A 24,321-nucleotide genomic window follows, 5' to 3' on the forward strand; every position below is an offset into this window, starting at 1 on the left:
TTTCAGTCTCTTAAAGATGGCCTAGCTCTGGTTTTTCTTCAGATAGTATAAATCTTTCACCTTTTACTAAAGACGGCCTAACTGAAGCCATCTCTTCTGCTCAAATCTGGACTACTTACCACATCTGCACAGCTGTTGTCCTGGAGTCTCCCTTCATCATGTATCCTATGGTTTCCCTTATATATTCCCATGTTAGCTTCTCTATTTCCTGGATACCAAGGCATCTTGTTTTTTGATTTTGTTAGATTTTTTAGAAACTCTCTGAGACAGGGTAGGTTAATTTTTTAATCTTTCATGTCTGATAATGTCTCTCCTGCTCCCTCATATTGATTGCTAGTTTGAATGGGTATGAAACCCTAGGTTGAAATCTTCCTTCAGAATTTTGAAGCCATTGCTTTACAATGCGGTATTGCTCTCATACATGATCCTTTACTATATGTAGTCTTTCTCCTTCTTCCTCTGTCTCTCTGTCCCTCTGTCTTCCTGTCTCTCTATCTCTATCTCTGTCTCTGTCTCTCTCTCTCTCTGCATTTATAAGTTTCTCCTTTCCTCAAGTAGTCTGAAATCTTAAGTGCTTTAGCATATATCTTTCCTCATCCAGTTGCTAGACAATTGTTGGGCTCCTTTAATTTCAAAACTGATATTCTTTAATTATAGAACATTTTAAAAATTATTTCTTTGATAATTTCCTCAGTTCCATGTTCTCTGTTCTGCTCCATAGAACCTTGTTTTATTCAAAGTTGGCATCTCTTAAGTTGTTCCTCTTTCTTATCTTTTTTTTTCTATTTTTTATTTCTTTGTCTTTCTGTACTAATTTTTGGAATATTACTTCAACTCCATTTTCCTATCTTTCTACTGAATTTTCATTTTAACTGTCATAACTTTTAATTTTTGTTATCTGAATATATCTTTTTTCTTGTTCTTACTTCGTAAATGCAATATTTTCTCTTATCTCTGTTAATTGTTAATGTTAGGGTTTTGTTTGCTTGTTTTTGAGATTTTCTTCTCCCTGAATTAGCAAAAATTTTTTCAGATTTCTTTTTTCCTTTCTTTTCTTTTTCTGCCTCTGTTTTTCATTTTATAAACTTTTCATAAATGTTTGTATATTTGGATGTCTAGTTTTTTAAGAATGGGACACTAAAGAACTGAATGAAGAGACATATGTGGACAAAGGGGCTTTGCTAAAGGTAATCTGGCTGTGCCTCTTCTTGTTAATATCTGTAGATTTCTTCTCATGGCCTAGTCTGATTTTCCATAAGAAAACTTCCAACTTTTGCTTCAAAGGTGTTAGCCTGATTTCCATTGTCCTAGGAGCTGATTAGACGAAGAAAGCTGGATATCTTAGTTCAATATATACACATTCACCTCACCCCCTATTTTCAACTTGGTACTTTCACCTTCATCTGTATCTGCTGCTTTTTCCACCCCAAGTCCTCCAGTTAACCCTCTCCAGAGGTTGTGAAGTGTGTAATGTGTATGTAGCGGCGTGTGTGTGTGTGTGTGTGTGTGTGTGTGTGTGTGTGTGTGTGTGTGTGTGGTGGGGAGCTATCGTCCAGCTACAAAGAGTAATCTAATTACTTCTTCAATAGACTAACAGATTCTTCTTTCATCCACTCCACCTTTACACTGGTGTCAATAATACCTGTTCTCATAAATTCCTGAGTAATTTTAGGGTTCTGTGGTGCAAATCAATATATTCCTACATTTCTCTTATTTCAGGTCAGGTTTCACCTATCAGAGATCTATTTCTTTAGTTTCCACTTATACCAGTGGCTCCATTTTTTTGTCTTTTGAGTGTATGCCATATTATATACATTTTTGGTCATTTTAGTGGTTTTTCAGGATGGAGAGATGGTATATGCTTATTTCTGATATGCCAGATAGCACTTACAGTAGCTGAAGTAATCTCGGGAAGGTAAAAAATATATAATGAACCCAAAGATCTTTTAGTCTAAAAGCAAACCCTTACCAAATTAGTAAGTACTTCCAGATTGTTTTAAGTGGGAGAAAACAGAAAAGAACTAACCTTTATCAAGCAGTTAGTTGCTGAATACTAGCTTAGTAGTTTATATGCTTTATCTAAGCAAATTTTCTTGACAAGCTTACAAAGTTGTTACTGCTGTCCCTACTTTTGAGATAGTAACCTGAGCTTAGAGAGGCTGGAAAACTTAGTTATATAACCAGAAAGTGCAAGAGCCAGGATTTGCATCCAGTTTGTGTAATTCAGAGCTGGAACCTCTCCTATGTACCTTATTATTTACAATCATCGAAAACTAGTTATAAGAACATTAATAACTACTTAAAACTCAGTCTGTACCTGTAAGGGAAATAGTCCTGTGAATAAAATAAATATATTGTCACAATTTAAAGATTCAAGCTTAAATTGATAAAATAAAGTTTAGGTCTATAATTTAAAAGGATATAGGAAAAGCCATATTGGGGAGTAGAAATGACATTAATATAATATTTGCCTTCAGTTACCATGTCTAAGGTTCTGCGCTAAACACTTAATAACATTATCTCATTTAATTTTTAAAAAACAGTGTTTTTAAGAAAGAGAAGTGAGAACTTATTAAGGTTAAATAATTCACCACAATTATACGGCTGTGAAAAACAGGATTCAAACAAGGGCTCTCGGATTCCCAACTCCCAACCATTGTAAACATTACCACCCAAAGAGTCTAGATTGGCTGATCAAAGAATCAGCAATCTATATTTCATTATTAATTTACTGTGACCATTCACAATTCACAGAATCTCTAATGATATAGCCTTCATCCTCTGTGCAAATAGAAGGTGGGGAAGATGGTCTCAACTGGGTTCTCCGAGGTGCAGATCCACATGTCTTGGACCACAGCCAACTTTGTTCCTCAAACATCAACCTGTCCTGTAATTAAACAAATGACTTTAAATTACAAGTCAAAGAAATTCTAAAATCAAACTCAATGGGTGTCTCAATTTGACCTAATAGCCTTACACACTCTCTTAAATGAAGTTGTCTTGGAAACAAAAAGCAGCATCTGATATCTAGATTAGATCGAAATAATAAGCAGTGAAAGATTTATTTTTGTCTTTAAAAGAGAAACTTTAATAAAAGAGAAAGAGAATAATGTTTGAAGAGAAGGTTTTTTAAGGGTGTTTTGGCTTATTTATTTGGAAAGGCCAAAAATATTTTAAAGACTCTCTCAATATATAAAGATAATGTGGAAAATAAACACAGTAATTTTTTATGTGCAAATACACAGTTTTCTTTTTGGTATAGAGATCATGAGAAATGAATTTTATAGGCCTGGAAGATATCAAAGTGTTATAGAGCAGCAAGAATATAATGATAAAAGTCTCTGGAATACCAGGACAATGAGATAAATGGCTAGTAATTTAAAAGTTTAATTGTTATAAAAAATAAATACAAAGACTTACAAGAAGAAGACTGAGTGAGCAGAGGTACCCTTGATTTCCATTTTCTTGATCTCATTCAAATATTTCTAAAATCTTTTTTTAAATCGTTGACAAAAGGTTGCAATACCGTCTATAATCTCTACCATCTCAGTATTCCTGAGAAAAAATAAAGAGATTGATCTGAGCTTCAGACTTCAGCAAAGGAAAGGCCCCATCCAGAAAGAGGTCGCTGGGACAGAACTAGAAATCGGTCTCATATGCCGTCAGAACCACACTCGGGAATTTCTGCTGCCATCATAGGAACACTGGGACAGGATCTGTGGGGAAGCAACTGAATTAATAAACAGTCTGAGCCTGGAATCATACTCCAGTCCCTACTGTGAGAGGACCACAAGGAAGCTACCGCCAAGTTCATATGTGATAAAAATAGATCCCCAAGTAAGTGAAATGCCCAAGCATGATATTGAGGAGTTTAAATGGGGATAGGGACATTGACTCAGGTTGACGTATTACTGTACTCCAAATTCAGCCTCCTTTCAACCTCTCTCAATAGTGCAGAGCATCTCTTGACCAAGTTATGACCAGGCACTCAGTTACCCTCCTGTTTGGACACATTTTTTATTGGATTGGTAGAGTCAAATAACTTAGCATAAGCACCACCATCTATCCAAAGAGAGGTTTATTATATCCTAAGACATCTAACCATGCAATTTATCACCAAACCTGATCCCACTGTGAGCACTGTGGATGTCAGAGTTCAGAATGATACCTTTAATTACCTCAATTACGTTATGCTACAAGCAATCCACCAGATCTTCTCATAATTGACTGAGTTTGGGGGAGTAAAGAAGCAATAAATAACTCTTTTTTCTTGTGATTTCATATCATCATGACTGTGCTGAGCATTTCATTGAAAGGGGTAGGACAACCAAGGTTCACCTTCACTAATAATCTCTGTTGCTTAAAGATAAAAACCCCAGTTTTCCCAAGTTCAAAGAAATGAGAAAGTAAGTTTCATAAATTCTCCATTTAAAAATTGTGCACTTAGAAGGCAGTGAGCCTCATATTTTAGTGCATATAACAAATATCTGGAGAGCTAGTATTAAATGCTGAATCCTAGGCCCCATCTCCAGAGATTCTGATTCAGTAGATCTGGGGCTGAGCCCAGGAATGTCAGAGCTTAGTAATTTTCCCAAGTGGTCCTGATACAGATGATCCAACACCACTATCTAATTAGAGTCTAATTAGAGTCTAATCACTAGAGTCTAGTGATTAGACTCTAATGTTCCTCTATGAGGTCCTTCCATGATCATTAGTAAAATGAACAAAGTAGCCACACGGAAGTTGTTGGATACTTTATTCCAGGAAGAATGAGTTACTATCTCTTTCTACTTTATAGAGAACTACCTTTTAAAAATGTATTATGATCTCTTCTCTGAAAATAAAATTGGTGGCTTTTAGTTAATATTCACATTGTATCATAATTGCATAACAAATGAAAATAACCTGAAAGCTTTAGGAAGCACGATGGTGAAGACATAAATTATATCCATTTGATGTTTTTACCATTTTCTACTTTCTGTTTTGGACTTTGGTAGCTAAGTCTCTTGAACTTCAAAGGAAATCCTAGTTCAAGACTCAACATATTCAGTGTCATCTCTAATGGCTACTGTTATCATTACTGACATGAACCTATGAACTACTAAACTAAGCTTGACTTAATTCATATTAATCAAGATGTCAGATAGAAACACTTACCCTATCTTCATTTGACTTAGAGGTCTCATATTTTCTTCCCTTATGAAAGGTGCCATCGTATCAGTTGAAAATTGAACTGTGGCTTAAAGTCAAGTGGTTAAATCAATTAAAGCTATTCTTAGATGTTTAAGAATACAATGCTCAACTTATCACCAAGAAACCAGTGTATTACAGGAGAAAAGCTAACATTACCAGAAGAGTCCATGGGGGACCATGTTAAAGTTAAACAGAAGAGGGCAGGACAGAGAGTAAAAGATGTGGAGAAGGTAATAGAAGGCAGAAGAACAGAAGGAAGTGACAGCTAGTTTAGTGACTCAGAAAAACATAGTGCCTGACATTTAGTCGTTGTTTATTATGTTTTGTGACATTTAAAATTCCATGGAATTTTTTTCAGACTATGATCAAGTCACTTAAATCTTATATAGCCCCATATCTACCATATGTAAAATATTGATGGTGTTGCACAAAAGTTATAATAGAAATAACTCAGAATGTATTATACCTACACACTTGGAAAAGCAACCAAGAAAATAGGTGCTTGACTCTAGCAATAGAATTTTTTAAAAGGAGGCAAACTGAAAAGAAATCTTATGGTAGACCTGTAGAAATTACATAACTATTCCAAAAGAAATTTAAGATATGTTCATGTCTGTTTCTTTTCTTCTACTTTTGCTTCCAAAGGACCTGAAATATTTATAACCAATAGAAGCTGTATTTCTCATATTTCTCATCTCATAAAATGGAGTGATGGAAGAGAAAGCAGGAAAGTGACACGGAAATAGGGTAAATTTTGAGTAGAGCAAAAAAATTTTGATTCTCTTATTTCTGAAGACACTTTAAATATTGATGGAGCAGAGTCCATCAATTTGTCATGAATCCAATAGAGCTTAAGATTTAAGACCTCTCACTTGCCATTTTAGAGAGTGGTAAAAATAGTAGGTGAATATTTATCAAAGATCTTCAGATCATCTCTATAATTTATTTTTATAATAATATTAATAATACAAATAAAAGTATAGCTAACAATTATTGAGGGGTTATTATGTGCCAAGCATGATGCCAAGTATTACACATGCATTATCTTATATAATCTGATCAAAGAAATATCACACAAGCTTAAGAAGACAAATGCCACAACATTGTTAAAAAAAAAATAGTTAAATCTTTGTTCTCTACTGTCACAAATGTCAATCAATTAGTATATCATGAGCAACTTGAAGCCAGTGAGGTGTCTCATTCATCCTTGTCATTTTCAATAGCACCTAGAAATAAGGCTGTGAACAATTGAATGGCTGAATTAATTAATGTAATTTTGCTACCTACCCTCGAACAATGCTGGATACTTTAGGATACAAAGAATTAAAAAATATTCCCTAATTTTAGTGTGTGTGTGTGTGTGTGTGTGTGTAAAGATCTGGAAAAAAGAAAAACAGCACTTTAGCAAGTAAAAAACAGTGCAGTACAAATCAAAAATATCTTAATCTTCCTGTTTTTTAAATGAATGATTTCCTCAAAAAGCAGAATATGGCAAGGCAAGAAGAAAGACCAAGCTGAAATTACCACATATTATATGAATATTTGTCTCTGTTCTTTTCCCATCAGTGAAACTTGTACTGGATTTTTCATTTCAGAAAAACAATTCCTATGAATTATGAGATTCCCTGATATTTTAAAGACTTATTTCTCTCCTTTTTATGACTCAAAGTTGTATTTGCCTTGGTTTCTTCATCATAGTCATCATTCATAGACCTGAGAGCTACTACTAAATTTTGAGTTTCCTTAGGATTATCTTTGGCTTGTTCCTTATCTAAACCCAGGTTCAGTTATCTAGTCCATCTATTCCTTTTTCCCAAAAATGCCCCCCTCATTTTCATTCCCACCTCAACCACTGTAATCAAAATTATATTACCTGTGGCCTGACCAATTATACAAATAATTTGACTAATCTTCCCACTCCAGTCCATTCATAAAATGGTGACATAGTAAACTTCCTGAAAGAGCATGATTCTATTAGAAAGAAAACTCCCAGTTGCAGTCTAAGCTCTTCCTCTCTATTCAGTGATCATTTTATTTTAAAAAATAATCTTTTATCTAAAAATATATAACTTTTAACATAATTATTAGTAAGCAAAGATGGAACCAAATAATTATTGAAGGTGAATTATTTTGAAATGAATCAAAGATTAATTGGAACATAGTGTTTCAGGTCAAATAATTAGAATTATGCATAAAATTGTGATAAATAGATATATATGAGATCACTAATTTTCTTAGACTGCAAAATTGCCTGTAGAGAGAAAAATTGTTAAAGTCATTAAATTCATTTTGTAGGCCTAAATTCTTAATATTACTTGAGTCTAGAATAATAATAATAAATGGGGAAAAAGAGACTATATGATCAAAAATGTTAAAGACAGTTAAAATATGGCAAATTCAAGGAAAAAATCACAAACGCTGGAGTTAAACCATCACAGCATCCTGTCTCAACTCTGAAAGCTATATGCAAGTTTATTTAAATTCTCTAAGGCTCAGGTTTTTTTCACCAAGCGAATATTCAATTATTTCTTACTTGTTAGCAAATAATAAGTTTAAATAGATCATTAAAAATATGGCCTCTTCCTGCTTCTCTTTACTTCTTCCTGCATACATTCTGTCTGGCCATGTTGTCCACCTTTTCTACCAGAGCCTTTAATATATTTGTGTATTAAAGCTATTTGATAATTTTCATCTGTCGATGGCAACATCTGGGCCATCTTTGGGTTAGTGTCCATTAGCTATTGTTTCTCTTGATTAGAGGTCAAATTCTCTTGCTTCTTCAGATGTTTCACAATATTTTAATGTTTGCTTACTTAACATTATGTATATAAGAAAAAAGGAGACTGAAGTGAGTAAAAATATTTATGCCCAGAAACAGGCATGCTCCTTTTTTTGTCAGGCCTCTACCATGGCAGGAGAGAAGAGGGGCGCCAAGTCAATCTAAACCAGCAGTCCCCAACCTTTTTGGCACCAGGGACCAGTGTTCCTATGAGAATCTAATGCCTCATGATCAGAAGTGGAGCTGAAGCGATCATGTTAGTGCTGGGGAGCGGCTGCAAATCCAAATGAAGCTTCGCGAGCTGGCCCGCTGTTCACTTGCTGCTGTGTGGCCCAGTTCCTACCAGGTCACAGACCCCCTGATCTAACCTATTGTTGATGTGATTGGACTTTGTGGCAGCTTTAGTTAGCTCTAGGTGACCACTGGTTTCATTTTTTCAGCAGGACTTGGTATGTGAGCACCAGCGAGACACTGAGACCTCTCTATGCTTTCTATAGCTCAGTCCTCAGCTTTCCAAACTGCAGGAGGTTGATCATTCTGCTGCCCTGTCCCCTTCCTTCAATGAATTGCTGGCAGGTGCTCAGGGAAAGTTTGCTGATAAGCACTGTAGTGAGTTTGGTGCACCAGATGGGCACAGGTAGGCCGCCTCTTACAGCCTCCTGCCCTGCCCGTCTCTGGTTCACTATCCATGTGCACTCAAGAAAAGCCCTGTGGCAAAGAGATGGTAAGCAAGTGTAGACTTACTTTGTGACAAGGCTCCTTGGGGTTCTAATCCATCACACCAGCTCACAGGTGGCTGTTAAAAGTCCATTAAACATTGGGCTGGTTTCCACTTAACCCCGTCTATGGTGATTTGCTTCTTATTCATAATGCCCCTGGGAATGAAAACGATCCTGATTATCTTCTCTCTTAGGAAGGTCTTGTGACTCTAGAATTTAGTTCATTTCAGTTTCTTTGCATCTTCAGCTCTCCACTGAGTTTTGAAAAACAGATAAGCAACGATTTGTAACTTATCTGGATTGTTCTTATTGTTTGTCAATTAATATTCATTAAGAGACTGGAATGTGACTTCTACTGGCTTCTCCAACCTTTCTTTCTACTGTTCTCAGTCCCAATCCCAGGGTTTTTGTTATGCTGATCCACTATTTGGTCTTGAAATATTCCACATCCATCCATGGAGATGGTGCTCTCTCCCACCACCAGCCTTACTCTATCCTCACCTTACCACCCAGGGATTTGCAAAACCACTGCTGCCCATAGGCACTTTCCCTACTCTCATATCATTGACTACCAGTGCCACACACCAGGGGGATATTGCTGTGAATAGGACAGCACTGCTTTGTAATTTAAAAAAATGCATGCATCTGATCTTTCCAATAGAGGTCAGCCCTTTGAAGTCACAGACTATTTTATATCACTGTTATTACAACATCTAGCAAAATGCCTTGCACAGAGTAGGTGTTAATTGAGTCTTCGGATAATCAAAGTCCTCAAATGTTTTTGCCAACTGACCAAATGCTAGGCTCCCAATTCTTGGGCTTACTTACTGTTGTGGAAGGTGGCCACTCTTATTTCCTGTGAATCCAGATTTCTATCGTGACTGGTCTTTAGATCAACATAGCAGAGTGATGATGTTCAGCAGATTGGAGCTGCCTTGTCTCGGGTGTGTGGGCATCAGCACTCATAGGAGTTCTCTGAGCTTGATCAGTATAGTCCAGCTTAATGAATCATAAGAGCACATATATCAGTGCATAACACGAGAAAATTCACAATGGATTTCTAAGGAACACATTTACCGTTCTTGTGTTGTCCAGTTATAAGTCTGCTAAAAATATTTACCTCATATCGGGAAGAATACTGACTACAATAATAAATTAATGCCTTATCACTCTTGGAAATAATCTGAAGTGCACTAAGATAGACCTGAAAGTCAAGGTGAGTAAAGCCAGTGACTGCACAGAAAACATCATCTAGCTACCACCTTCGGAGGGAAAAAGCGACAGGAAATAGAGGTATATAGTCCTTTACACATCCTTAGGAAAAGATTCAAAACTTTTTACAAAAAATACAATTGATAAAAAATAAATTCAAAAACATTTAGTTAAACCTTGAGCCTTAGACCTATGAAAAGGCTGAGAAAGCAAGTGGCTTTCATTATTTCCAAAAACTTTTATGTGCCTTAGGTTTAAAGAAATTGATTCTAATTTATTTAGGTCCCCCTACAAACATGAATGGTAAATCATCCTGTATGTGTTGCTCAATTTTCTAACTATGCATTTAATAGTGGGAACTTGTATAGTGTCCCTAATAGATTTGTACCCATTTTTTTCTAAAAGAATTTTAGGCATGTTGAAGAATTCTTGCTATTTCACCAAAAAAGCCAGCCACATGGTCATTAAAATTTTCTGTGGCATTTAAACTTAATATGACTAAGACGTGGTTATAAAATAAAATAACACTCCATATTGGGAAACCTTTTAAAAAGCTGAATGAACCTTTTTATTCTACATACATCAGACTCTTAATGGCTTTTCAACAGTTTAGGCCATTTTGTGAAATTGCCACAGCTGCTTCGCATTAGTGCGGAGGTTTTGTTATAAAGGGGAGAGTACAAGCTGCGAAGTCAAACTCCATCGCCCCAAAGTCGATTTTCTTATTTATTCCTTGTGAGTCTTATGGTTTGTTTTGTTTCTACTTAATGAAGACTTTCCAAGAATTTCCTAAAGTAAAAGCAAAAAGAAATCAATATTATGTTCTCTCCGATGAAAATACCCAAATAATTCAATTCAATTATTTATGGAGTGTCTAATCATACCTGGCAATAGGCCTATTAAAATATCAAAATATATCCTCAGAACTTCTGAAATCCATGCTTGTCATTTCCCTGAAATTGCAGAAACAAGAAAAATATTCCAGCATAAATACATTGTTTTGTGAGGGAGAAAAATTAATATTAAATATAGCTATTAGATTTTTGCCTCAGAATTTAAAATAGAAGAAAACAAAACAAATAAAACTGATTTATTCCTCACTATTCAGAATATGGCTTTGAAGTGGGTATGTTATGAGCATGATTACTTAACAAGTCAAAAACCTAAGGAAGCCCTTGCTACTTTTTTTGTAGACCACATAGCATTTTACATTCAAAGCCAAGGAAAACCTTTACAATGGCTTAATATGGGCTTAAGAAAACCTGTAAGGTCTCATGATTTTCAGTGACCTTACCTCATGCAGAAAAAGCTCCTTGCTTTTAACCTCGATTACTTTGATTTCAATTAAAATTATTTCAATCATCTGAAAAACATTAACAAATCTTTCTTAGTAATGTTACTAAATCCTGAGATCTGTCCTTAAATAATTAAATAAAATTTTGGCTTTTAAATGTTATTAAAATTAAAAGTTTGAATAATTCCCAACGAAGGTAGAAATTTGTTAACATCCACAGGCCCTCAGCTTGCGAGCAGCATGAGAAATAGAAATCTGACAATTATACAGTAGCCAGAATGGACTCCTTTTAATTTTTTATTTCCTGAAGAATTTAGTTCCATGGCCTATGTTGATAACAACTAAATTTATCTTATCTCTTTTTAACTTTGTATTTTTATTCTCAAAAAAACCACAGGCCAGAATATTTTCAGAATTGGTAAAGAGCCAGTAATTCGAGATTACATGTTTCACACATGGATCTCAAAGTTAGCGTTAACTGATTTTTCTTATGGCAGTGGAATAAAAAATATAGCTGGCAATCAAAGATATTTGTAGATTTCATTCCTGTTTTATACATAGGAAAAATAACTTTGTTTCTGTCTACGGAAGAAAATTAAATTGAACATCATTAAGTAAGTGTTTGAGAGTACTAAATTTATAAATTAGATCTAATATATGGCCAGATATATCAACAATTACAGGATGCAGTCATGCTGGGATTGGTGGGGTAGGAAAGAAAGAGAAAAGAAAGGAAAAAGAAAAGGAAGGGAGAGAAGGAGGAAGAAAGGAAGAAAGAGACAGAAAGAGAAAGAGAAAGATGGAGAAAGGGAGAGAGGCAGGGAGAGAAAGAAGGAGGGAAATTGATTCTCAAATGCTCATTTTATAGGCTCCCCATAGACATTGCCTAAGAAAGGAAAAGAAGCTTACAGTTTTCTATATTTATATATGATTAATTAAAATTCCACATATTTGACTATTCCTTTATTATATATATATATTATATATATATATTTAAAAACTCTATATAGACTATAATGGCATCATTATATACATACACACATACATTCAACATCCTTTTCTCCTAAAATTTATACATGTGGGCAAAGAAAGGGCAATATATGTATAAAATCCAAAATTCTTCAAAGTGAAACTTGAAAAGATTTTTCATTTTGGACATCTGCTATTTTAAACCATAATACTATGATACTATTAGAAAAGTAGTCCAGTAATTCAATTCTAAGTTTGAGTTTTCAATTCTATAAGCTAAAGTGCTCTCTGAAGTCTTACTAACTACAGACTTAACTGGCAAATATTTTTTACTGTTAGAAGTTCTGAAATTTGCCACATTTAAACAAAAGAGTGAATCAAATTATCATTTTATGTCAGCATATGTAACAATCAGTATGATTTAATTTTTTGTAAGTAGAATAATTGTTTGTTGTCTATAAATAAATTATCTTAGAATCCCATTTATAGGATCTTATACTTTTAGAAATTATCAAGATTAAATATAAATTTTATATGTTTTGGCACTAGTATTGAAATTATCCTTAAATGAAATACAGGGATATAATAAAAACTTTAAGCCAAGCCAAAATTTTTTTTAAATATATAGAAAAAACAAAATAACCTCTCTAGTGTCATGGCAATTAAGAACGTGAGGTTTCTTGGCACATTTTAATCAATACTAGCAGTCTTAGGTGAATCATTGAGAAACTGAAGCCAAATGTTAATTTAAAAGAATCCTTAATGATAATTAAAATCTAACCAATCATAGAAATTTTGTCTTCATAAACAGTTAAGGACTATTTTAATCCTACACAGATTACTTATACATATAGTGACTGGCAAGCCTATTGCTATTTTTATAAATATAATATTTAATAAGTAGTTCTCGTGATAACCAGAAAGTCTGTACTTTCTAGATGTTCTCAAATAGGCAGAGGCCAGCACATTATTTATTAGGTTATTTTTTGTGCTGATACAAATACTTGTATCTTTTCTATTCATTTTCCATTTCTTCATATATCGGGAAGCGATATTATTTATTAGATGTTTTGTTTTGTTTTTTTGTCATTTGTAAAGAGAATCCTGAGGTGGAAAGGGAAATTATTTATTTATAGTGAGAAGAGGCTTCCATTATCAAATTGTTATCCAGTGTAAAAGTAAATAAATATAAAGGAGCAAAGAAGAGGAAGTTTTCTTGAATTTAGCATTCACGATGTGCCAGAGACAGAACTGTCTGTTTACAAAATAAATCATGAATCATATAATAAAGTTTTACATTTGTATCCATTTGTGCTTCTACTTTTTCTAAGACCTAAAACTTTGGCCTTTACAATAAATGTAGTATTAATTTGCCACCACGAAATCTTTGAATCATTTTACAATTTTATTGTTACATACATACACTAAAGTACACAAATCTTGATTGTGCAACACCATGATTTTTACATGTATGTGAATATTTTACATATACATCTCAGGTATAAATAGTGATATATAAAGATATATATCTTTACCACTACTCAGATAAAGAGGCCATTTTTACCCCCAGAAGCTACCTCATGCCTCTCAATGTCAATAACCTCCAGAGGGGAGCATTATTCTGATTTTTATCACCACTGATAAGTTTTGTTTATTATTGTACTTCCCATAAATGGAATCATTTGATTTTAGTTTTTGGTTTGTTTTTTTTTTTTAAGCGTAACCACAATTCTGTGGTTTTTAAATATATGCACAAATGTGGTAACCATCACCACTATCTAATTCCAGAACATTTTGATCATCTCCTAAAAGAACCTTGTACCCATTCACAGTCACTCCCTATTTGCCTATTCTGGACATTTTGTGTAAATTGTATCTAACAATATGAAGCCTTTTGTGCCTGACTTCTTTGACTTTATATAATGCTTTCAAGATTCATCGATTGTATAGCCTGTATCAGTACATCATTTTTTAATGGCCAAATAACATTACATTCTTTGGCTGTACCATACTTTGTTTACCCATTCATCAGTTGATAGACATTTGGGGTTTACACTTTTTAGCTATTATAAATAATGCTACTATGAATACTTGTGTACAAGTCTTTATGTAGACATATATTTTCAGTTCTCTTATTGATAGAATACCTAGGAGTAGAATTGCCAGTTTGTATGATAAGTCTGTGTTCACTTTTTGAGGAATTGCCAAACTTTTTCCAAAGGGGCCACCCCATTTTATATTCCCATCAGCAATGTCTGAAGGTTTCAATATCATCCAATCCTCTCCAACATGTGTTGTTCTCTTTTTCATCATAACTAGTAGGTATGAAGTGGTATTTTTGTAGTTTTGATTTTAATTTTTCTAATAATTAGTGATGTTAAACACTTTTTAATGTGCTTATTAGCCCTTCATATATCTTCCTTGGAGATATGTCTATTCAATTTTTTTGTCTATTTTTATTTGTGTAACCCCAGGTCATGGGTTTTAATTCTATGTTTTCTTCTAAGAATTTTATAGTTTTTAGCTCTTACATTCTTGTGTATGATCCATTTTGAGTTAATTCTTGTACATGGTATAAAGTAGGTGTCCAACTTCATTCTTTTGCATATATAGATCCAGTCGTCCAAGAACCGTTTGTTGAAAAGTTTGCTCAGTTTTTCCTTCTTTAATTTTTTTACTCCGCTCGTTGAAAATTATTTGACTATAAACCTAAGGGTAAATTTCTGAACTCTCAACCTTATTTCACTGATCTATATGTTAATCTGTATGTCAGTACCATACTTCTTTAATTATTGTAAATTTTTAGTAAATTTTGAAATCAGGAAATGTAAATCCTCCAAATTTCTTCTTTTTCAAGATAGTTTGTGCCAATTTGGGGTCCTGGCATTTACATATAAAATCAACATGTCTATTTCTGCAAAAAAAAAAAAAAAAAAAAAAAAAGGGCAGCTGGAATTTTGATTTGGATTGCACTGAATGTGTAGGTCAATTTGGCAAGTATTATCATCTTAACAATATTGTCTCCAGTTCGAATGAAGTCTTTCTATTTATTTAAGTCTTCTTTAATATCTTTCAATGATGTTTTATGTTTCAGTGTAAAAGTCTTTAATTTCTTTTGTTAAAGTTATTTCTTAAAAATTATTTTTTAATGCTATTATAAATGGAATTTTCTCAATTTTTGGATTGTTTATTGCTGATGCATAGAAATACAATTGATTTTTGTATATTGATCTTGTATCCTGCAACTTTGCTAAACTGGTTTATTAGTTCAAGTAGGTCTTTTAGTGGATTCCTTGGATATAGATCGCATCATCTACTAAGAGAAATAGTTTTACGTTTTCTTTCCATCCAGATGCTTTTTGTTTCTTTTTCTTGCCTAACTTACTGGCTAGACCGTCTAGTACAATGTTGAATAAAGTGATGAAAGCATTCTTGTTTGGGTCCTGATTTTAGGGCGGAAACATCAAGTTTTTAACCATTAAACATAGCGTTAGCTATGGGATTTTCCTGGTAAAAGAGCCTGTATCAAGTTAAGGTATTTACCATTTTTTCTCAGTTTGTTGAATTTTTTTTTTTTAAGTCATGAAATGGTGTTAGAGTTTGTCAAATGTTTTCTCTGCATACCGAGATTACCATGTGTTTTTGTCCTTTATCCTATTAACATGATGCATTACATTGATTGATTTTCATATATTGAACTAACCTTTCATTCCTGGGATAAATTCCACTTGCTCATGGTATGTTTTCTTTGTTTTATGTTTCTCAACTCCATTTGCTAGTCTTTTGTTGAGATTTATTTATATTCATAAGGTATATTGCTCTCTAGTTCTCTTTCTTTTGGACAACTTCTTCTGATTTTGGTACTGTAAAATGAGTTGGTCGGGTGCTTTTTTTTTTTTTTAAGTTTTTGAAGGATTATTGTTTATTCTTCTTTAAATCCACCTGCACTTAGACTTTCCTTTTTGGATACTTTATAAATTACTACTTCAAAATCTTCACATGTTACAGATCTATTCAGGTTTTCTATTTCTTCATGAATCAGTCTCAATAGTTTGTGTCTTTCTAGGAATTTTTTCATTTCATCTAGGCTAGTTTGTTGGCATAAAATTATTCATAATATTTCCTTACAATCACTTTTATTTCCTAAGACTAGTGGTCATGTCTCCTCTTTTATTTGTAATTTTAGTTAATTTGAGTCTTCTGTGTTTTTTCACCTGGTCAGTCTAGCTAAAAGTTTGTCAAATTTGCTGATCCTTTCAAAAAACTATCTTTTGGTTTCACTAATTATCTCTATTTTTCTATTCTAGTTCATTTGTTTGAACTCTAACCTTTGTATTTCCTTCCTTTGGCTTGCTTTGGGTTTAGTTTTCTCTTCTTTTTCTAATTTCTTAAGATGAAAGTTTAGGTTATTGATTTGAGATTTTCTTTTTTTAATATAAATGTTTACAATTATAAACTTCCCTATGAGCACTGCTTTAGCTGCATCCTATAAAGTTTGATATGCTACATTTTTCTTTTCATTCATCTCAAAGTATTTTCTAATCTCACATGTGATTTTTTTTATTATGTACTCTTGTTTCTAGTTTCTTTGCTCATCACTATGTCTGGTGAGCTCAATATTCATGTTGCTGTTTGTAACAACTGTTCATTATTTTATTGATATTTTATATTCTACTTAATAAATATTTGGCAATTATTATTCATTCTACTATTGATTGGCATTGATTTATTTTCAACTTTTGTTTATTACTAATAAAGCTCTCATGCCCTTTGATGCACATACAGAATCATTTCTCTTGAGTATATTTTTAAAAATGAACCTGTTTATGAGGATAGACTTAGTTTTAATATAATGTCCTGTGAGCACAGGACAGTATGTAATTCAATAACTTGAATTCTAAGCAAAAGAAAGTTACATGAGACGATATAAATAAGGTATCTGTAAAGCTTTACTTAAATCCTTCTAATTTACTTGCTAAATACTTTGGGGGCATGATATAATTAAGTATTTATGTATGAACATATAATTGGTCTGCTCTAGTGTGAGTGTTTTGGACTGGGTATTTATTTTTTACTTGTTCATTATGTTCGACTTTTTTAAATAACCAAATTAATAATATAAGTTTAAAGATATGCACTATGTACCTTCAAGTTTTATGCTAGAGAAAAGAATTTGCATTATTATATAGAAGCTGGCTTATTTTTACTCTTGTCCATATGACATGATAAAATATTAAAAGACTTAGGGGATGAGTACCTAGAGTAGTTTAAAATTATTAGAAGAAAAGTTCAAGGTCAGTAAATTAACACAGTATGATATATGAGGTAATTGGGTCTTATGTTTATATAAAAGTAACAGTAATATATCAATTATATATCTTAAACATCTTTATGAAAGCATACATGTGTAAATATGAATTTAACACTTCCTTTGCACTGAAGACCAAGGTGCATTTTAAATGTAGTGAGTTGGAAGCAGGAAAAGTTCTAGTTTCTTTTGTTTTTGATGTGAGTGTGAGTGAAAGTTTTTAGTTGCAGTGTATCTGCAAGTTCATTTGGGTTCCACTATAAATTAAACAGATCTCTAGAGATGAGGGCTGATGGAAGGAAACATAGTTAAGACTATCCACAAGTTATCAAAATCATTACAACTCTTTTTCAGAAGCAACCCTTCAGGAAAGTCTCTATCTAATCACAAAATTCAAATGGTTTCTTCTATTGTGTTCTTTTGTTTGTGACCAAGGAGAGTGTGTGGGAAAATAACCAAAATGTTCCTAGGGAGCAGATCATTGAGCATAGAAAAAAAGTCTTCTCAACCTACCTTCATATGCTTTCACTCTCTCATCCCCTTTAGAATAATTTCAAAGACACATGTCTCACATATCCATTAAGGATGTTAACATTTTACTTCGCACTTTGATAATAATTTTATGTTTTCCTAAAAAAGATTTTTTAAACTTGGCCTACATTGGAGTTCATTATTTGGTAATTAAAACAACTAAGTAAATTGTTAATTTCTTTGAATTTTTTACTGTATATATTTCCTGAAAAACTGTAAAATAAATTTTAAAATAAGCCAAACCAGGAATGGCAGAAATTTTAAATTTATCTAAAGGTACATCACTAAGTGTAGATTTCTAAAACTTATTTCATGCATCCATGAAACAGATTTTTTGTGATCACAAGGTATGAAAAGATGGTTCACAATCAACAGGTCTTAACAGTAGTTCTTCTGTCCTTGCTTTGAGTAAATGGATATACCTTGATAAACACACACAAATTATTTTTTAATTAATTGCCTACTACATAGATAACACTTTTTATTTAAAATTTATTCTTAAATGTAACAGTATTCCACCTAACTGATTATAAGATTATGAGACACATTATCATTGTTGCTATATTTTATTATACAAAAAGTCCATTCTTATTATTACGTACGAATCATAATTTCTTTTGCTTCTAAACCTCCTGCTTCTAAGAAGTTCATGGAAACTCATAGCTGAAAAGGACCAGAGAGTTCATATAATCCAGTTATCACTTATCATTGGATAAGTAGTTATCCAATTTTGTCATACATTCTCCCAATAACAGAAAACCCACTGTTTATTATTAGCTCAAATTTATAGAAATTTCTTTCTTATATTCATTTCTTAAATTTTTTTACAGTCTTATATTTATTAAGATCAACCTCCTCATATTTACTCCCTTTGATATTATTTCTGCCATCTGAAAATATTAAATATTGAGGTCTTATGTGCCAGGGATGGCAATAGGCATTCACATAGTTTTCCTCATTTAATCTCTACAACTAACCTCAGTAGTAATTAGCTTTCATCATCCCCATACTTTCTAGATGACAACATGGAGTAATTTGCCTGATAGCATATTACTAAATAGTAAAACTGTATTTCAAACCCAGATTTGAAGAGACTAAGATGTTCATTACATTGCTGTATTCAGATAATAGCATTTACATATTTAAAAGTCATGATCACATCTCTGCACGTCTGCTCTTTTCCCAGTTAAAGACACTCAGTTTCTTCCACCATGTCTCCTATGTCAGCATTTCTTTGATTACAATATTCTATCCACTCTGTTCTGAGCAGATCCAGTTTATCAACATCCCAGCAAAGTAAACTGCCCAGAAGGGAACACGATGCTCTAAGTCTTGTCTAGGAAGAATATGGAAGCATAGTATTACCTCCTTTTCTCCAGATAGTAATGTTTCTAGCAATGCAGACTGAAATGGCATAATTTTTTGAAACCTCATCATAGAACTAAACACACATCCACAAAAATTTTGAAATCTCTTTTATAGCTTCTGCTGTTTAGTCATATTACTCCAACTTGTATCTGTACAATTGACCCTTTAAGCATAAATATATGTCTACATTTTTTCAAGGAGACTCATATTTAATTTTATCTTGTACATATTAATCTATGAATCCAGCCTGTGGAAATTATTTTAAATAATGAAAATAACATCTATTGTGTTTGCTATCTCTCATAACGTGCAATTGTTCTAAAATTTGACAATTGGCTACTTATGTTTTTATTTAAAGAAATACTTGAATGTTAACTGGGTAATTGTATAATAGAATACAGTAAAGGAGAATTCTTGTAGAGACCAATTCCAGATCTAAAACTCTCTCTCTCTCTCTCTCACACGCACACACACACACACACACACACACACACACGCACACACTCTCTCTCTCTCTCTCTCTCTGTCTCTCTCTCTCTCTCTGTCTCTCTCTGTCTCTCTCTCTGTCTCTCTCTCTCTCTGTCTCTCTCTGTCTCTCTCTCTGTCTCTCTCTCTCTCTCTCTCTCTCTCTAATAGAGTAAGTTCCTAAGCATTCAGAGTTGACCAACTCATGAATAATGGTTGGCTGGCTGGCTGGCTTGCTGCCTGCCTGGCTAATAGGACTCTGTGGAAGTGATGTTTTAAGTAAGGTGATGAAATGCTAAAGACAATATTCCATCCTTAACCTAAGTGTGGCATCTGGGGAAGGTGCCCACTGCATGAGGTCCCCCTTCTGTCTGACAAATATTGGTGGAGAAAGAAGTTACTAAGAAAAAAAGTCAGAGAAATAATGAAAATCATTTTGCCTCAGATTGATTCAGTTTTCTGAATGGTAAAATGTGTAATAGCTTATCCACAAAATAAAGCTTTAACCATGAATTACAGATCTTCTCTTTCCAAAAAAGAAAAAATAGCCACACTTAACTATCAAAATTCCTTGTTTCCTTACCAATCCAAGGAAAACAGCATATTAAAAAGCCCAGATCTTTATCTGATGCCCAGAAAGTAGGTATAGTGGTGGAAGGTGGTGATTTCCTCTGGCACATTTTGTGCCTCAGCATTAAGACACAAGGTTAAATCTGTGCTGCCCTTTTCCAGCTGTAAAAAACAAAATATTGGGCAGAATTCCAATTTAAAGGGTATGAAATAGTACAGCTTCCCAAGGCTCAGAAAGAGGATCTATGAATGAAAATTTTAGAGAAATAAATTTGGCACAACTGAAGGAAAAGTTTTAAAGATTAGAAAGGGAAACTGATGCTATTGCATACCTAGTGTGTGCCAATAAGTTAAATACATGACAAGTTGATTCTTGTTGTTACTGAATGCTTCTAAGTTGATGAGAAGAGAGGAAGTCTAGTATAAGTTTCAAGTGGCATTCTCTGTTGTAATAGATGGATTTTATTTTAAATATTAAGATAAAATTATTCCTTTTCTTGGTAGGTCATCCTGATGAGTTTCATATCTGTAAAAGCTAAGTAAGAATTGTTCTTCTAAAAAGAATTATTTGGGACGATGAGTTACCTAAGAAGCTAAACTATTCTATGTAATGGGGAAAAAATGTTGGCCATTTTTCTAATGGTTGCTAATTCGCCTGTAAGCAGTAGAAAAAAACTGTAATCATAATATATAGTCTTCTTCTTGAACTCAGATTATTATTATTTCAAAGAAATATTTATTTCATTAATATAAATTTAAATTCCCCATACTGATATTTACATATATATGTATTTGCATATATGTGTGTGTATACATTTGTTTTAGTCTGTTCAGGCTGCTATAACAGGATACCATAGACTGGGTAGCTTATAAAGAGCACAAATTTATGTCTCACTATTCTGTGGCTGGGTGATCCAAGATCAAGGCGTTGGCAGAATCGATGTCTGGTGAGAGCTCACTTCCTGGCTGGTAGTCAGCCAGCTTCTCTCTGTGTCCTCACCTGGTGGAAGGGGCCAGCGAGCTCTCTGGAGTCTCTTAACAAGGACACTAATCCCATTCATGAGGGCTCCATCCTCTTGAAGTAATCACCTCCCAGAGACCCACCTCCTAATACCATCACATTTGGGGTTAGGTTTCACCATATAAATTTGGGAGGGGGACATAGATATTCAGTTTATAGCAATATACATGTATTTATGTGTTTTATCAGGAAAAAGTATAAGCCCACTATTCTCCTTGAGCTGAAAGAAAGGGAAAGATTGACTTTGGGGAAAATATTTATGTTATATTATTATATTCTGTTAAAAATCCCATTTTAGACTTCTCCACATGTGGAGGGACTTAAGAAAATTTGCCCCAGATGTAGTAGAAGTTCCCATATTCCTCAGTACAGTTAAATTCTGGAGCAGAATTGAAGACTTAGAGTGGGAGTAAAAAGAAACATTTCCCATCTTAAGGCCACAGAGAGCTAGTGGACAGAATCTGACAGAGGTGAGAAGACTCTAGGGCTGCTCTGCTGGGAGTAGTAAGGTCACTCCTGTGACGTGGGAACAGGCCAGGAACAAAGGCAAGAAATTGAGGTCCGCCCCAGGGAGGCAAGCTAGGAGCTCAGTAAAAACGCCTCCAATAAGAGAAATCTGTAATGGAGCTCAGCCTCACTCATGTATTTGAGCCAATAATTTTTAGTAGTTAGTTTCAGATTTTTTATTGCTGGAATTCCCATCCATTTCCCCAAGCCTGCAATAAAGTCACATTACAAATTGTAGCTGCATTCTGCCTTTGCCATGGAGGACTGAGAGTAGGCTCTGTGTCTCATTCTGGTAGTGATGATACACATTAGCCAGAGGGATGCCACTGTCATTCCTTGAAATGCATGAATGGTTCTAGGGAAGAGCAGAGCAGAACCCCAGAAAACTACACTTAGAATTGGTCTGTGAAACATCCGGACCTTCTGGATTCCCCAAAATATTCAGTTCAAAAAGAATATTAGACAACACGGTAAAAGACCAACTGTCTACTGTCAAGTGGAAATATAACTCAAACTATTGCAATTTGTTCATAAAAGATAAATGTGATTTCAGTCAAGTAACTTCTCCTAGACTGGAAACACACATACCATACACTGTTTTCCAGTAGTTAATTATCATGAAAACCCATTGGTTTTTTTCCCAAAGATGAGAACCTGAGATTTTGAGAAGCTAAGTTCCTTACCCAAATACAATATAGCTCCTAAAAAATCAACTCCTAAGTTTTAAACTGAGTTACATGACTCTTAGATTGAGTTACACGACTCAAAAGCTTCTGTTTTGTCTTTGAATCATACTGCTTCCCTAGACATGAAACTGGCTATATTAAAAAGTAATTAAGATGCTTTTTAATGAAAGGATTCAGGCAGAGTTTGAATGACAGGATGTCTGGGGATGTGATGAAGATCAGGTGTATATATGGGAGTTGGGCTGTACAATTCCAACACACTGTGATTCTCACTCCGGCCCTCTGTTGGTTATAGGTCTCTAATTTAACTTCTTCAGGTGATTAACAAGGCAGATATCACAGTACATTATTCTCTGATTTTTCTATTTCCCAAATAAATTCAATCAACTGAAACAAGGAACTCTGATCATTGTTCCAGAACAGCAAATGGACACTGGAACTTCTGTAGCACTTTTAAAAGAAAACAAATGACACCTGGATGAGGCTTCACTGTTTCCAAGACTGTTGCAACATCAGCAGTCAGCAGCAGGGTTAAGCGCGATGATTTTAATGACTTCAGTTGAGTGCTGGAATGGAGATAAGTACAGTCTCCGAGGTTAGCACAGCACACTGAGGGAAAAGCCCACTTTCTGCCAAGGTAATGAAAATGTTGAAGGTCTGCCAGGGTTAATTAATAACACAGCGAGGAGACCCTATTCACCAATGGTCACTTGGAAGTAAACCAAGGACCGCGTGAGTGAGGCTGGGCTGCCTGCCCGTTCTGATCATTTCATAAGCTGCAATTACTGGGTGCAGAGAGTCGACAAAAATATTTTGTCCCGACCTGTTTGTACTAAAAACCTCCCTATTTCTTTTAAATATATGACTCATATATAGAAAATAAAGTCCCCAAATGTCCTACCTTTGGACCTCAAACTGGCCTTCAGCTCTCTCTGCATTCTTCCTATTCTGCCTCTCTCTTAGATCTGGTGACCTAATGCCTCCAAAAGCTTAATTACAATATTTTCATAGGAATTTTCTCTTTAGATCCAGAAAAATATATGTAAATATTCAAGATTTTTAAATGACAGACCCAATGGACCGCTCTCCCCCCCACCAAAAAAAAACATTCAAAACTGCCTTCTTCTCTTGCCCTGCTCTACACTAAATAACTCAACATCTGCAGACATCCAAAACTCTTTTATAATAATCCCTCAAGAGCTATCATTTTCTCATTTACATAAAGTAATAGAGCATTTTTCTGGGAAGGATAATTTCTGAAAACATAATAACATTAAAGGTTTTGTTATTTGAAGATTTACAAACAGGGCCGTACTCACTTATTTAGATTTTTTTCAGAACCATGTGGTCTTCCCAAATTCCAGAAACTTTCTCGAATATATTGCAACAGATGAAGACTTTAAAAATGAGCAGAAATTTATAGTGTTGCTAGTTTCCGTAGCAAATGGGCAAATAAATCAAGAAATGGACTGCACTCCAATTGTTATCTAAGATTACTTGAAAATGATCTGAAGATAATTTAAAAAAAAAACTGGCAGGCTACATTAGCTCCATGAAAAGGAAAAATTATTTTAAATTATATCTATCAGAAAAGAATTGCTAAACCCTGTGCTATTATTTTGCTTTCTTTTGGAATTGCCCAATAGCTAGTGATGATAAATGGGCAGGGCCAGGCCTGAGGCAAGTGAGGCACTTGTCT

General features: G+C 34.0%; 1 long non-coding RNA gene across 2 annotated transcripts; it reads right to left on the reverse strand.

Annotated features, from left to right (window-relative positions):
- Positions 1-1,510: 1,510 nt before the first annotated feature.
- Positions 1,511-24,054, reverse strand: LOC120613364 (uncharacterized). 2 transcript variants are annotated; one of them, XR_005655683.1, is made up of 8 exons: positions 23,942-24,054; positions 11,198-11,266; positions 10,788-10,856; positions 10,485-10,692; positions 9,520-9,690; positions 8,717-8,847; positions 3,421-3,555; positions 1,511-2,887 (listed from the first exon to the last, which is right to left on the reverse strand). It is a non-coding gene; the product is annotated as an uncharacterized LOC120613364 (long non-coding RNA). The 2 variants fall into 2 exon arrangements; XR_005655682.1 differs by lacking the exon at positions 11,198-11,266.
- Between the last annotated feature and the right edge of the window lie 267 nt (positions 24,055-24,321).

The sequence above is a fragment of the Pteropus medius genome, unplaced genomic scaffold (assembly GCF_902729225.1).
Source record: "Pteropus medius unplaced genomic scaffold, Ma_sr-lr_union100, whole genome shotgun sequence".
Lineage (NCBI taxonomy): Eukaryota > Metazoa > Chordata > Mammalia > Chiroptera > Pteropodidae > Pteropus > Pteropus medius.